This window comes from Myripristis murdjan, chromosome 1 (genome assembly GCF_902150065.1).
Source record: "Myripristis murdjan chromosome 1, fMyrMur1.1, whole genome shotgun sequence".
Taxonomy (NCBI): Eukaryota; Metazoa; Chordata; class Actinopteri; order Holocentriformes; family Holocentridae; genus Myripristis; species Myripristis murdjan.
The window spans coordinates 29,158,330-29,174,839 of NC_043980.1; the positions used below are offsets into that span (position 1 = coordinate 29,158,330).

Here is a 16,510-nt window from a genome sequence, read left to right on the forward strand (position 1 = left end):
CCTGTTTGTGTTGAGAAATTCAGGTTAGTGCCAGTTGTTTAAAGATTCTCCTGCACTGGTGCAAAGTATCTTGTCAGATTTTATGCCACGGCTGAATACCACGTAGTCTAGATTCAATGATTCTGGAAATGGAAACAGATAAATATTTTGTCCGTGTCTTTCTGCCTAAGTGGTTCCTCAGTTCACCCTTTGGCCAGATTGTGCGACGTACAGTATGTCAAGGCTCTTGGTGCTGTCATCGCGAGGCGTTCAGGGCAATGTTGTCATCAAAGAGAGTCAGGAGGAGCATCTGCTGCAGCCAACTGTTCACATTCATCCCATATCTTTCATTTCATTTCATTTCATTTCATATTTATTTGATAAGGACAGATACAGTACACAAAGAGAATTTCAGTACACAAACAGAATTTTCCAACGCAATGCATCATAGCATTTACAGCTACTGCTAATTTCCAACTCCCATCCCTCGAAAGGCCTTTAAATTGATAGATCGTTTCCATTTCTCTCTTTCTCTCATTTTTCTCATAGTCTACATGAACATTTCATAAACCACATGATGCAGCCACACTCACATATCTGTGCAGACGCATCATTTTCCTACAACAAACACGTGTGACTGTGCATGCAACATGTCAGTTATAAAATACTTGTAGTAAAACACACTGTACACACAAAGTGTGTATATCTGTCAAAAAGAAATAATGGAGAACATGGCTTTAACAGCACTCAAAGAAAATTTAGGCAAAAAAGATTGGAAGATTGGAAGTCCTGAAGTCCTGAAACCGTTTACGACATGTGTTGTATTGCAGTTTACAAAGGAGTGAATACACTGTAGTATGTTCTGGGTCTTCATTCATTTGTTAACTGCAACACAACACGTTATATACAGGCTGGAGTGTGAATGTGGTTATTTTCATGTAGGTTGAACCCAATGTGGGCTGAGGGACAGGGTGTCAGAGCATTTTTATACCATCAGGACTTCCAGTGACAAATACCCCGTGGCCTAACACCACAGACAGGCTGGCCAGCCCCAGTTCACTGTAGTCACAGCCATTGAGGCCTAGTCTTCAGAGTGTGGGGGGTGGGTCGTCTTAAATATCTCTTATAACGGGAAACCTTTTGGATTTTCCAACTTAATGCTATGGTGTTTCCAGGTCTCCAGATATTGATTTTTCTCCTTTCTTATAATTTGATTTGTTTTGTTTGTCTTTGGGGGACATGAGCTCATGAGTTTACATTTACATTTTTTTCCCATTTTCATGAGTTATGTGTTTTTCTTTTTCACTAACTGTCTTTCATAGATTGTAGAGTATATTTTGGGATATGTGGATTTTTAGGTTTGTTTTTTTTTTTCCTTTCCATTTGAGTCATCTGCTTTATTATGGTAATGAGTATATGTTGTTATTTCTCCTACACTATATATGTCTTGTTTGTTTCTCATTACTGGTCACCCTGATGAAGGCCTGTGAAATAAAAAAACAAAAACAAACAAAAAAATGAAAAACAAAACAGTTAAACTGAGGCTGAACTCCTGAGTTTTCTGAACAGTATCCCATGTTCCACATGGGCTCTTTGTGACTGATTTTGTGGCAGAGCACCGAGCTAGAAAGTGCACCCCCCGTTCACTACCTCGCTTTCAGGATCTGTGCAGCGGCTTATAAGTCAGTGTGTTGAAATACAATTAAGAGTGTGACAGCACACACACGTCATTTAGTTTCATATTCAGCGTGGAAATTGTCCGGTCCAAAATCTGCCAGTGGGATGAGATCATCCCACTTGTTTCCAATGCAGTTTCTCACATCTCAGAATTTTTCCTGGGAACAAGTAAAAATATTGTTAAGACAAGATAGAATAAGGCAGAAAAAAGTATCAAGAAAATGACACTTGATTCAAGAAAATTCTGGAGAAAAAAAAATTTATCAGCCCACTGGCAGATTTTTTTTTCACTTATTTTTAAAAAAAGAAGACTTTAACACTGAATATGAAACTAAATGATTCATTGAAATGGATATTTCTGCAGTCCACACACACACACACACACACACTCACACACACACACACACACACACACACACACACACACACACACACTGAGACGCAGAGAGATGAGGGTACATGCAGGGGGATTTGAAGCAGAGCAGAACTGCACCTTTCTCCACTACATGACAACTCAAAGGGACGGCCAGGTGGGTTACAGAAGCTGCTCAGAGGCTGTGATGTCAGCTCTGTGGTGAGGTTCAGGCCTGTCAAGTAAACCTACGCTCACACTGCACATTTTCATCTATACAAATGGAGTGAGAGTGGAGAACAGTCTCTCTCTCTCTCTCTCTCTCTCTCTCTCTCTCTCTCTCTCTCTCTCTCTCTCTCTCTCTGGTGTCAACGAGTATCTGAATTTGCAGTGCAATTCCCAATCCCTTTCCTTACACAGCCATGGTCTATGTCACCTGAACGTGTACAATCCTGACATTCCCTCCTTAATCCCCCCTGTCTTCCCCCTTCTGCACTGTCTCCCTTGTTGTTCACGTTTCCCATCGTCCATTAGGGCCAAGCCTGCTCTGGAGAGAGTCAGCCACTGTGACAAACCTGCTGCTACACACAAATATTTACACTGAACAGGCCTACAGTGTGTGTGTGTGTGTGTGTGTGCGTGTCAAGACACAGCAGAAGTATTGCCTTGTCAACAACACCAATCAGACTGGATCAAGCAACAGTCCTCGCACCTGAAAAATCACAAAAATGTTATCAAATGTGTGTGTGTGTGTGTGTGTGTGTGTGTGACAACAGAGAGCCAAAGGGAGGAGGAGATGGGGGTGTTACTGATGTAGAATCATAATTGGCAAATCAAAGGAATAGTACACACTTTGTCTCTCAGACACAGGGAAAGAAGATGAGAAAACCTAAAGCAAAAAAGAAAAATGTGTTTGGGTCTTACGGGAACCTGATGGCATCCTGTGAGTAATGTCAATCAGAGCAGCGGAGCCTAATATCAGTGTGAAAAACACCGCTGAGAAAAGCGGCTTCATTAAGATCTCAACACGAAAGTTTGCCTCGGGTCGTTTCTGTGACAAGCAGCAAGAATAAATCACTATGGAGTGAAGGAGGAAATTGATTGTAGTGAGACGCAGGCGGTAGATGTACGTAAATGAGACATGATTTCTGAATATCACACATAAACACGTACATAAACCAATAAAATCAAGGGATTAAAATAGCTCAAATTGGAAAGACTGATAATAATGGGTTTTATTTATATGGCACACTCCAAAATAGAGTGAAATATTAAGGTGGAATTTCACCTTGTGTGATATTATTGAGATTAATGAGGATGAAGGGCCTTTGCTCCTTTGTCCTCTGAACAGTATAATTCTGCTGTTAGCTCCAATACATCTTTTTATTCTGGTATCCATGACTAAATAAATCAAAACTAAACAGTTTGGAAGGGTTTCATAGGCCTAGGGCCATTTATTTTGCCCATAGAGGAAAATAAGATTTTTCAATGCAAGAGCAAACGTGAAGTGTAAAATATCTGAGGAGGAATATTTACCTGAAAAGAGTGACAAGGTTTGAGTCTCTTAAACAGCAGAGAAGTAAGGTCAGTTTAGTCAGCATACCAAGGCAATACACAGCCACACACACACACACACACACACACACACACACACATGCAAACACAGAGGGAGTTATCTATTAACATCAGTTGTACGAGTGTATGAGGCCAGACAAACAGACACAACAAAAAGTCCTGTTTCTAAGAATCCTGGGCAACAGGAGACCCTCAGCCCACAGACCAGATTTCTTTTATTCTTTGCCTGGAAAGATTCTATATCAGTCGACCTGTTTTGTACCGTTTTGCACCGCTGGAAACATGTAATGCATCTACGAGCCAACTGCATGCATGTGACTCTGGGGAATACTCAATTCTTGCCACTGCTGCAGACGGTCACTACGAGAAGGTTTGATAATGTCACTCCCTGCTGAAAGCTTGATTTATTTACTAGCATCAAACATGCAATTTAAAGGACCACATCAGTGCTTTTGAATGTTTGGCCTATTTACTACAGTTTACACACATTTAACATTGCAGCAAACCATTTTGCAAATCATGCGAACATACTGAAGATTTCACAACATATAATAAAAATCCCTTAATTTTTGAAATTTGAATTTTTGGTTCAAACAGCCAACTTATAATGTTCTGCTTCTGTGACTAACAAAGGCATCACCATTCATAAACCTCAGAATTGATAATTCACTGTAAAGATTTTCCCCAGGGACTATTTTCCAGCAGAGAGACTGTTTCACTCCGCCCAGTTTCAAGTCATTAAAACACAACAGTGCTGCTGCCTTTAGGAAAAATAATGTTTATTATGTAATAATAAAGTCGTCCACATTATTTCTGGAATACTAGTGTGAGGAAAGTTTGAAGTCTCTGAAAGTTCACTTTCATATTTTAAGTGAAACCATTGGGAAACCAATGATTGGATAAAAGGTAGGGAAAATGATATCGGAGTTATAAAATATGACTGCTTGCTCGGGGAGAAGACTAGCAGAAATGTAGATACATTTTGTAGATTTTAAACTAAACATTCCAAAATCACTAAAATAGTCTGTTAACACCTGCTGCAGCCAAAAAGTTAGGAAAACATCACTTTGATTTGGGAAACATCAAACTTTGTTTGAACCTTGTTTCATGAACCTTGTTTGAAAACTTGTTTCTTGAACTTCAACTTGTTTCCTTCTGGCTGTAAATTACCCCTCACTTGATTCTCAGTGATGTCTGATCACAGTCACATCCCATCAAATACTGAGGAGTTAACTGTTGTTGTGGATCAATGACTGGTTCATTACCACAGGAAAAACTATCAATCTATCAATCTGTATAGCTGCCTTTACCCACTAAAGAGGAAAGACACATGAGAAAGAGAGAGAGTGAGACAGAGAGAGAGATTAAACCCGACGGACGACCTGGGTTAATTGAGGAGCTCACAGAGAAATGTCACAGGCCTGTTTGTGATCTACATCAAGCCTTCAGGTAGCCTGGGAACCAGATGGATCTGTGCGCTGGTGTTATTTGCTCTTGCAGGCCGGTCTGGTCCCCCTCCCGGTCAGACAGATTCCCAGCTGACCTGGCCCAGGTAAGGCCAGTCACAACCATTTATCAGATTTTGGGTGAGTTTGATATGATGACTGACAGAGGAGCATTCTTGCTCAGTGCTACATCACACATTTCACTGATCTGATTGGTTGTATGGCTATCAAATTGCATCCAGTGGCATTTTGGTCTGGGACCGTTGATAACAATCCTTAGAATTGAACTGACAGGTTCCAGACTAATTTACATTTATGAATTAGTCTGGTGATGTCTGGCTAGCCTTCAGGCACAGTAATCCGGGCTTGGCAGGCACTGATGCTGATTGTTATGGTAATCAGTCTGGGATTACTCTTAAAAACGTGACTGAGGGGGCAAATTGATGTTGGTAAATCATAGGAGACTTAAAGTTTGGTTTTTGTTCATGATTGAATGAGATGGAAATCAATATCCTCTTTGCTCCAAGTGACGCTGTCAACCAGGATCCGTCCATCCGTAGTGGTTTTTGGGTCACCAGGGGTCAAGGGTGAATGGTTCAACCTCCTGAGAAGGGATTACAGGGTGGTGTTATAAGGCAGCGATAGATGGTGTCTCAGACCTCTTCCTCTGTTGAGAGATGGTTTCTCTATCTTGACATAGATTGCTTCCTGCACTCCTCTTTCGAACCATCTGTCCTCTTGATCCAAGATGCAGATGTTGTGGTCCTCAAACAAGTGTACCTTTTCTTTCAGGTGCAGGTCGACTGCTGAGTCCTGACCGGAGGAGTTGGACCTCCTGTGTTGAGTCACACATTTGTTTTGTTGAACCAAACAAATTGATGTTGTATCTGAATTCACATAAATCTGGACGTGGGCGGAGCATAAACTGTTTGTGGTGTAGACTAAAACACTGCAAATCCATTTAATTCTATCTAATGGATTTCACTATTGCTGAGGTATTAAAACTTATTAAACTGTTACAGTGACCTGTTAAAATTAATGACATAAAAAACTTTTTTGGAGCTGTATTCAACAACCTAAAGTGAATGTAGCCACATGCAGAGATTTAGGGCCATGAACATCAACAGCCAAGACATAGACAAACAAGAAAAACCTCCACCATTTCCTCTCATTCTGAGCAATTCCATGGAAGTCAATTTTTAACATCTTCATTTCAACCCCCAGTGCCCTTCCTCTGGGACATTTGTGGACTGGGGAAACATTTCTTGCCCTATTGGCTGGCTGTCCAGTCCACACTTATCTCCAAGGCTTCAAGGCAACATGCCTCAACATCTAGCGGGCGGATCATCCACTCTAATCCCTAAACACCAGTGCTCCACAGGGACTTGTGCTCAGTCCACCACTGCACAGCCTCTTTACACACGACTGTCCCCCTCACCTATTCTTCTAATACCATCATTAAATTTACAAATAATATCACAGTGCTTGGGCAGATTCATAGAATGATGATGAATCTGCGTATAGGAGGGAAGTACAAAAGCTGGCAACATGGTGTAACAGTCACAACCCGGCTCTGAATATCAAGAGGAACAAGGAAGTGATTGTGGACTTTCACAAGTCAGGACAACACAGCCACACCTCGCTCAACCTAAATGGCAGGGGAGCAGGTCACCACCTTTAAGTACCTTGGCCTGACAGTAACTGGGAATCTGTCATGGAGCAACAACACCACCTCTGATGAATGTGAAATTTCAGAACTACATCCACACACCCACAAAGAGAACTCCTAACACACTCGCATGCATTTTATTCATCTTGTCAATTTTGGTAGCTCTACAGCATTTCCTCTAGCACCACCCTGTCCACACCCCCATCATGCACCACACCAGTGGCAAAACCCGTGCAGGTTTATTATTACTAAGTGCTAATGAAATTAGTTGTTGTGTGTTATGTTTTCTTACTTTTTTTTTTTTTTGGAAACTTTTTGATTTTTACCACAACTTTGTGATATGAATGAAAATAAAGCTAAATAAATACAGACAAAAGCTTCCTGAGAGGAATGGCCTTCATCTTTAACTACTGTGCCTCCTCTCATATTTGGTGGTATTTGGTGAGGATCAGTTGTGTGAAGCGATGCAGAGATGCAGCATCCCTGCTGTACTGAGTGGACTCTCTCTGGTCAAAACAGCTGCTGTGTCTCGGCAGAGCAGCAGACCCACTGGGACAAGAAAACTGGGCTCAGCAACGCAAAATTGCAAAATCATTAGACTATTCCCACAGCAAACCATATGAAAAACCAACAAGCAAAAACAAGCAACTCTCTTTGTCTGTGTTGGGTCCTTTGTGTGTGTGTGTGTGTGTGTGTGTGAGAGAGAGAGAGAGAGAGAGAGAGAGAGAGAGAGAGAGAGAGAGAGACCCTTGATTGACACTTGGCTGTGTGTGGCTGTCTTGCTGACTATCTCCACGCACATTGGAGCCATTTCCATGACAACAGCATACGCAAAGAAGCTGAGGAGTGACTTTTGTGGCTTGTTGACAAATGCAGTAACAAATAAGGTTCAGAAATAAAAACAAATATCATCCAAAACTATGCAGAAGGAAAAATGGATGATTATTATTATTGTTTTTTTTTTCTAACTTTGCTATTATACTCCACCACAGTGGATTTGAATATTCAAGACGTGTCTGAAGTGCAGACTTTCAGCTTTAATGTGAGGGCTTGAACAAAAACATGGCATTAGCTGTCAGCCAGTTTTATACATTGTCACCCCATTTTCAGAGGCTCAAAAGTAATTGGACAAACTATACAAAACGTACATAACTGTAATTATAAGGATTATATTCAGTGTTTGGAGGAAAATCCTTCGCAGACTATGGCTGCCTGAACAACATCACCAAATTCTGAGTTTCCTCCCTTGAGACGCACTGCCAAGCCCGCTGACTGTGGTACTCCCTACATCCCTATGGAAACCCAAAGCTGACCACAGATCAGCAGCTGCAGTGAGGACGGCTTTCTTTCACCAACATTCTTTGTTAAATAAGATTTTACAGTTGAAGTATTTAGCAGACATCCTGATAATCCTTCTTGAAGATGTAGTTGTTTTGCTCTGAGCTCTCACACAATTAATGCTGAGATTTAAACATGTGTTAACCACTTATTGCACACTGTGCCACCATGTCACCCTGTCGCAAACTTCTTACTCCTCATCCTCAAATGGACACCAAATATAGTCCACTTCCTCTCCTTTATTCTGCCTCTTCCTGTTTCCAATTCCCTGTTCCTATTTGGCCACGGGTGACAGAGAGCCTCAAAACCTAAAATATTTCCTTCTTTTCTGATATTTTAAAGAGGAATATACAGCATTATTGCAATCCCAAGGCCACACAGAGGATGTTCTTTCTAATGAAGTGGAGTTGATGACTGAAACTCTGCCATCTTGATGCTTAGGGAAAAAGTGTGACATCTGATTTCCGATTGTACTGTATCCATAGAAACTGAATGGAACTGAATTCAATTTCTATGACTGTATCTCATAACCTACACTATACTTCTGTTACACCTCTTTTTCAACATTTGCCTTTATATCCTGCATCCATTATAAACAGCGACTTCAGTCAAATGCAGTTTATGTTGTTGTCTATGTTGTTATGTTGTTTATGTTTGAAGTTCATATTAACAGTTGGGAGTGAGAGCTTTTAATATTCTAACGATTTACTTTCCAATCTGCTGCGCACTCTTTTACACACAACTCTCTATCTTTTTCTCCCATTTGCCTGCTACATCTACTGATCACACTCCCTATTCAGGTAGATCACATGTCCTTCCCACTTCATTTGCATTTCACATCCCCATTCTTCTCCCAAAGAGGTTCCATCATCACCTTCCTACTCTCCTCCCTGAAAGAAGTTGACTCAGTTGACGCTCTCTTATTCTAGTCTCAAGATGACAATAAAAAAAACAAAAAAAACAAAAAAAAAAAACCACCCCACACTGTCAGTGTTAACCTCCTGGAGGGGTTGAACATTGTTCTGATGTGCCAGAATATTGGTATTTAAACAACACTTCTCTTGTTGACTTCTAAATCCATCAATTTGAAGTAGAATAGTGTTAAAAAATCCAAGTATGAACGATTTGGGCTGTTTGGGTTATTAATTTCTTGGTACAACCAAAGTCGCAGAACTAATCCTGCTGTAACGTCTTTGCAGGAAGTGTTTCAGATCTTATTCCTGACTTGGTACATCCCTGATTGTTTTCCCAGCTCACTTGCAAATGAAACTGGATACCATTCAGAGTCTGCTAAAAGTGAGCTCAGTGACGGCTCTTTAATTGACTGTAAATTCAACATTTATTTGTTGCTGTTAACATCAGTTTGCTATGGTGGGGGTGGATAGGCTGTCTGCTGTGACATGATGAAGTTTACACCACGGGGAACCGTAGTCAGAATAACATTCGGCTGTCCCGCAGAGAATGGGGAAAATGGTTGTCACCACAACAGGAGTCATGACGACAGACAGGTGGCATGACTGAAACATTAGCACAGAGACAGGGAAAGACATGGAAGGGTAAGTGATATCCCTCAGGGTGAATGTTCACCTGTGTAATTGTAAATGCAGTCCGATGCAAACACTCCGGTCCCTGACACACACATACTGTACTTACACTCATGCATCCTCACAAGCACAGTGGACAGAATGCATAGAGGGGTCAGATTGTCTCATTTATTAAGCATCAAATACAGCAGAGTTAAAACTTGCCATTCACTCACTCTCACTTTTCCTCCCTCCACCCTGCACCCCTCCCCGGCTGTGTAGATTATGTTACATATTAGATCTTCATGTATAATGGATCAGCTGGAAGGCAGCTTATCACTCGCTTTACTCTGCTCTGCTCCCTGCACATCTTGCTGCACTTCGCAAATCTATGAGGGACATCCCAAAATTCAACACTCATCTCATTGTTTTAGCAGCTAAATTTGAAATATAACTAAATGATATTTGGTTTATAGTTGGTGGGATAGCAAAACTTGATATCCACCACCAAAATTTATCAGCATTTTACTGGTGGGATGGAAATTTTCATTTTCAAAGAAAGAATGCATTGATTTATTTCAGGGATTTAGTTTAGGCTTTCTCAAGACATACCATCTACACAGTGACACAGTGCTTAAGAGTAAGATCCATAATACATTGCAGTTGTGTTGGAATAAAAAGAAAAAGAAAAAGAAAAACAAGCATTTTTGATGTTGCTAAAAAGCATTCATTGCATGTTAGTAGTAAATATGTCAGATATGGGTCAAGTCTATACAAATGCACAAATGTCCCATGGAGTCCTAGCCTATAACCATCCATGTACAAATACACACACACACACAAAGACACACACAAAAATTTATATAATTATATTAATTCTCTCTCTCTCTCTCTCTCTCTCTCTCTCTCTCTCTCAACACTTTGGATGGTAATTTCCTGACTTTCTCACAGAAAGTCAAACCTTTCTTTCTTTTCTCTCACCCATGCACACATTTTTAATTCTTGAGCTTATCAGACACAGTCATCTTTGAGTGCAGGGAATGCTAACACAACATGTGCATACCACAGCACTGCAGTTTGACGCAAAGGCAGAGCAGAGAGTGCTAGAATTGGGTTTATTTAAGTTAAAATGTTGAGATACCTCACATGATGTGGGGTAACTGAGTCAAAGCACTTGTCATAGAAAAGCTTAAAAAAGCCACTGGCTTCTTGAAAGAACAGGTTACGCATTGAGCATTGCCCTTCATCAGGGGTCAAGGGTCAGAGCTGGGACTCTAAGAGCCTACTCACATTAGCCCATTCGTACCGTGCCCAAGCCATAATCCGGATTATTTGACTAGTGTGAGCTCTCCGCTCCGTGCTGAAGCACAGCGTACTCCCCTGCTCTGGCGCGGTTTGAGGGGGTGTACTTCAGTATGGTACAGGCGCTCATGCACGGTCATGCAAGCAGTGCGCAAATGTGGATATGACGTAAATCATGTGACCGTCCCTCCCGCGTTTCCTCCTGCCTCCGCAAAATCGTTTTATGCACGCAGCGCAAGTGACTGCGAATCACCGCCTCGCGCAATCAATAATCAACCATGTTGTCTGTGCCGTTGTCCATTGTGTTGCTGCAACCGTGTAAAAACAAAAGTCGATTTATGGTGACGTCGAGCCATGCGTGTGCCGTATTTCAACGTGATGACATGCGTACCAGAGGCAATCGCGCTTAAGTACGGTTGGGGTTCGGGTAATGTGAGTGCAGGCCAGCAGGGGACTGGGGATGGGGGGCATTCGTGCTTCAGCACGATACAGAGCAACTGGGCCAAACGTGAGTGTGTCCTGAGAAAAGATGAGCAGATCTCACAAACACACATACTCTACACTATATGGCATGTGTTGGCACAGAAGGAGCTCAATTTTATGCTTCAAGAAAGAAAGTGAAAAAATGTAGAGAGATTAGGAATGAGGCGATATGAGTGAGAGCATTGTGGAGAAGAGCAGGACGGCAGGAGGATGTGATGAGGATACAGAGATGGTTACTGTCGAATGTGAGGGACTGGCAATAGGAGGAGATGAAGAGACGGGAGCAAAGGAGAGAAACAGATTCAGCAGCACATAAAGGTGTGAGTTTAGCTGCCACCTTTGTTAGAGAGGGGTGCAAGAGGGATGGCCAAAGTAAAGTGGTACCAGGGAGAGATAAGGGACTGAAATACTGCAGGATGACAGAGAGAGAACGACTTCATTGATGAGAGTGATGGAGCGATCCATGGTTTTCAATTTCACGCTCAGCCAGAAAGCCACTGAAAAGATCTGATTCAGATACTCTTATCAATTATATATCATGCCCAGCAACTTTTAACTACTTGCAAGTACAGACACACTTGGTGACAAACACTGTCTTTGGCAACAGTGGGCATTGGCATTCAGGTGATACACCAAACAAACAAACAAACAAACAAACATACAAACAAACAAAAAAACCCCGCAACTTCACTCTCATGCAGTGCTTTTCTTTAAACAAGTGAAAATAAAAATCCTCCAGTAAGGTGAGATAATTCCACTTATTTCCAAAGCAGTTTCACTTGTTTTGGGATTTTTTTTTTTTTTCTGGGAACAAGTTTAAAAAGCATTATTTAAAACAGAAACAGAAATTACATGTAGTCATTAGGAGCAAACTGATTGAGAAAGTCGTGAAAAATTGGAATGACAGAATAAAGCACCTATGAGACACGATGAAAAGTATATCTCTCGGAGGAGTCGGAGGATTATGGATAAATAAGTCAAAACAAGGCAGAAAAAGGCACAGCAGCGTACTTGTATTAAGAAAATTACATCCTCTGGAAACAAGTTGATTAACACTAGAAACAAGGAGGTCTATCTCATCCTATTGGCAGAGTTTTTCACTTATTCTAATAAAAACAAGATTTTAACACTGAATATGACATCAAATGACTTGATAAGATGGAAAAATTTGCTGCACAGCTACAGAATTGGTTCTGGTTATTTTGCTTCAACAAATGCCATGTGCACAACACTCTCTCTCACACACACACACACACACACACACACACACACACACACAACCTCTGACTACCTGGGCTCAACGTGTTCATGCACTCACACAGTAAATCACTATGGCCTCATCAGATGTGTGCGTTTTTCCTGGTGTGCGCTGTGTGTCACCAATCACAGCGCTGAAGAAACCCGAGAACGTGTTCTGCTCTCCTCTGGGCTGCTGGAATGAGAGTGTGATGATGGAAGCTGGAGGATTGTGGCCACACGGAGTAAAACATCTGCAAGGCATCAAGTCTCACGCCTGCTCTGCTCCATGGTCATTTCCTGGAGCGATTAGCCACTGGGGCGTCTCACGTTGATGACATCAGCAACTGAATTAATGCGATTTTCCCTGACAGATAAAATGTCTCTGTTTAACCAGGCAAAGGCAATCTGCTCCTAATGTGCTGTGCTGTGTGTGTATGTGTGTGTGTGTGTGTGTGTGTGTGTGTGTGTGTGTGTGTGTGTGTGTGTGTGTGTGAACATGGCATGCGTCACAAACCAGTCTGGGTCAATGTTGATTAAATAAACGACTGTGTATGGGCCAGACCTGCTTCTCTCAACACACATGTGCATGTATAAGCACAAACACTCTCTCTCTCTCACACACACATGCACAAACAGACACAGACACAGACACAGACACACACACACACACACACACACACACACACACACGCACACACACACACACACTCTCACACACAGACTAATTTATTTGAAAGGAAAGCTAATCGTGTTTCATGATGACTGACAATTAACATTAATTGACCCTAACAACTGTGTGTGCAGGTCCATGCATCTATATATATGTGTGTGTGTGTGTGTGTGTGTGTGTGTGTGTGTGCGCGCGTGTGATAGAGCTGAAAATGTGAATGTGTGAGAGACTTAATGTATAAACACTTAATCCCTGCGTCACTCCAGCCTAATGAATAAATAACAGTGAGATCAAATAGATTACCCTACAAAAGAAAAAAAAAAACATGAAATATGCAAGGAATCAACACATTCATACACACTTTGATCACACACTTCTAACCCTCCAGAAAACACACAAACCTAGTATGACATCATCAATACTTTTCTCTTTTTCTCACTTTCATATCTACAGGAAAAATGTGTGCATTCACGCAAGAATGTGTGTGTGTGTGTGTGTGTGTGTGTGTGTGTGTGTGTGTGTGTGTGCGTGTGTTTGTGTTTGTGTTTGTGTAGGCTTTACAAAAACCTTTCAAATTCCCATGGCAACAATCTCTTTTTGGCTATTTACTGGCTGGAAAGTTTTAGGCAGAGAGGGGTGACGAGTGACAGAAGAAGGGCACAGTATAGGGCCGATGGCTCTGAATCAGTATGTGTCCTCTGTGAAGGTTCTTTATGTACGCAAGCCCATCCTGACCAGACAAATCAAATCTCTGGCCATCACACCATTACAAAAGACTGGTCTGATGTCTGGGGATACGACTGCACCCTGAGGCAGGGCAACTTAGCCGATTGCTTTTCGCAAAGTACATGGAAAAGAGAAAGGATGGAGGCAGAGGGAGGGAGGGAGGGAGGGAGAGAGAGAGAGAGGCACCCAGAAACAGATGTAGCCTACCATATCCAACCCTTTTCATGAGACCGCTTTTCAAATTCAAATTCAAAGTCAAATTCTCCTGAGTCTCTCTTATTCAGCCTTCAGTAAACAAGCAAACAGCCGCTCATGGATTCAGTGAGGACAAAGACTGAGGCTCTGCACTCTGCCTTATGTCTTCCTCTCCCTCTTATCTCATCCAGTGTCTGAACTTAGTTTGCATCACCAGAGCAAAATGCAGCTGCTTTTGTGTTCTTGCACATCCACACCCATTACTCTCAAACTTACAGATAAGCGGCCCAGCCAGGCGATATGCATGCATCTGATCACTTACAAACACACCGGATTTGGGTAAACAGCTGAATAAAGCAGATCAAGATATGGGAGACCAGTTCACTGTAAAGATAGTGGCTAACGCAGTTTTTAAACTGAGTTGGCTGATTCCTCCACCGTGATAAGAGGAGCAGCGCTCTGATAACGGGGAGCTGCACTGGCAACACGCACTGTCTGCAGTCTCATACACGAACGAAACAAAAGTCGCAAAAGGCGCTGAGAGGGTTTAAGCAACAGACACAAGTGAGTTCTGTTTGACCATGGGCTTATGGAAGAGCCAAGAACACATCCAGACTCTGTAATATATCAATGTGTTTTTCCACGCACATGATGGGGTCAGTATTTCATTTGGAAGCTCCAAAAAGCTGCATAAAGTTAAGTCTGCACGCTGAGATGTGACTAAAACTGTGTTCATGTCAGAGTTGCTTAGAGACCACAAACACCGAAAAGAAAAGAAAAGAAAAAAAGAGTTAACTCATATTTGAATGTTGCACCCAGCTTCCAGCCCTAACAATTTGGGCAGCATTAAAAAGACAAAGAAGAGATAAGTTGATTAGAATAAACAGGTACATACAATTAACAGAGTCTTTACCTAAGCGTCCGGACCTCCTCTGGCGCCCCTGACACCCCCACACCGCCCGCTGCTCATCTCCCGGCCCGGCCCATCGCTGCAGGTACAATCCACAGATCACAAGGGAAGACACAACCTGGTTTAACAATCGAAAAAACTCCGAGGACAAAAAGTCATAAAGTATTTGGGAAAAAAAAAAAAAAAGTAAAACGTGACTGTTCGATATTTGACTTTCCCCCAGTCTCCAAAGTCAAACTGGATGTTTGTTTCTCTTCTTTAGAATTTCGATTTCCCCCCAGATTAAATCTCGCCTCTGTTGCAGAATGGACTCAAGTGCGTCGCACTGGACAGGCTGAATGATCAACTCAGTGCGCTCCGAGCTGCCAACCACTGTCAAGACAACCAGAATGAACACCACGGTTTCCGGTCAGCTATTAAAAAAATAAAAGTCTCACCGGTGACCTTGCAAAATATTTTGTAGGTTATCCTTAAGTAAAAATAATAAGTAATATTAAGTGTTTTTTTTTTTTTTGTTTGTTTTTTTTTTTACTCAGAAATAATATAGTAAAGAATGCATGAAAAATATTGAACAAACATTTCTGTATATACATAGCATATATAAAGAGATGACAATAAGAAGACAGCCAATATGAAAATATATTATGTAAAATATATTCAAAACTGTGCTCATGCACACAAGAGTGAACACATCTAAGAGAGTGATGCATGTACAGAACGGGTCAGCAGAACAGTGTAGAGGGGCAATGCAAGAACTGCATATCCGATCAAATATTTGAAGGTACAACTGTAGATAAGGTACAGAGCCTGTAAATTTGGATATGAACAAGTCTGAAGAAGAAAACAAAAAGTTTCAGAGAGCTGTAGCGATTCATAGGAATGTGCAGATGAACAATCCGGACACGGTGGAGGCAGTTAACTCGTACTGTACTAGAATACAGACATGTTAAACATAGGCCGGCATATAGTTCCTATAGACAGTGCAGTATCTGTGTAGAGTGGAACAGTAAATTCTGATTGGTGTCAGCATAAATAGTGCTTAAAAGGCTTTTTGTTGTATGTTGGAGAGATGATGTCCGGGTTGAATCACATTACTTTACTATTCCCTGAAGGGAATTTGTGCAAGTTCTTGTAAAATTCATGAAAAGCAGAGTACAGTATAAAACGTAGTGTACAAATACATTAAATAGAATAAATTCAGGAAGACAAGGACAAGGAGGCAGAGCCAAAGTCAAAGATCAGGAGTCAGGACACCATCAGCAACTGTTAACAAGGTGCAAATACCAGTGTGACTTACTCCAGACCATAATGTATGTAGTAGGTGTTGTCCTGGATGGAGTTCACTGTAAGGTCATTGTCCTTTTTTGGAGCTGTCATGACCTGGATGGTGCCTGATCTCAGTGTGGCAGAGAAACCTGAGGGATAAC

The 16,510-nt window shown here is 41.6% G+C and overlaps 1 protein-coding gene across 1 annotated transcript in view; it reads right to left on the bottom strand.

Moving 5' to 3' along the window:
* gcgrb (glucagon receptor b) overlaps nt 1–15,368 on the bottom strand; it is a 36,923-nt gene extending 21,555 nt beyond the window's left edge. Inside the window, exon 1 of the mRNA XM_030065420.1 lies at nt 15,087–15,368. The gene's annotated coding sequence lies outside the window, so the exon portion shown is untranslated. The remainder of the gene's footprint in view (nt 1–15,086) is intronic.
* Nucleotides 15,369–16,510: the final 1,142 nt, after the last annotated feature.